Genomic DNA, 472 nt, shown 5'->3' with positions numbered 1-472 from the left:
AAATAATCGAATTTCCTTCTGTATTGAGCAAACGGGATGAAACTGATGACGTGGGTCCATTCACTTCTTTCAAAGCGTCTTAGAGCTTCATGCTATGCCTGTCTGCGTAGTTTTGGATCTCATCAGCTTTGTTGCTCAGCCACGGTACTTGTATCTACTGTACTGATCTGCATACGTTTTATAAGTATCTTTCTTGGAGGTGGACTTGGGGTTATTGAGGTAGGAATGATGGAGGTGGTGTTTCTCGTCCAGCAGCTGCTCGATGTTTTCACTGTTCTCATCAAAACAGTCTTTGTACTCTCTTGCTGAAAGATTCAGAATCTCTGTAGCTGTGTTGGAGACCAACTCTCCGAGTGCCGCCCAGTCGGCTTCCACATTTTGCTTGTCCTTAGAAGTGGATGCCAGACGTTCCATCCAGAGTATCCAAAAAAGACTGCTTGCTTTTAACATTCAGGGGCCTATTTTCCCTGCT

Source organism: Penaeus monodon, chromosome 19 (assembly GCF_015228065.2).
Source record: "Penaeus monodon isolate SGIC_2016 chromosome 19, NSTDA_Pmon_1, whole genome shotgun sequence".
Classification (NCBI taxonomy): domain Eukaryota; kingdom Metazoa; phylum Arthropoda; class Malacostraca; order Decapoda; family Penaeidae; genus Penaeus; species Penaeus monodon.
The sequence above is the reverse complement of the archived record's forward strand: the minus strand, read 5'-3'. Positions refer to the sequence as shown.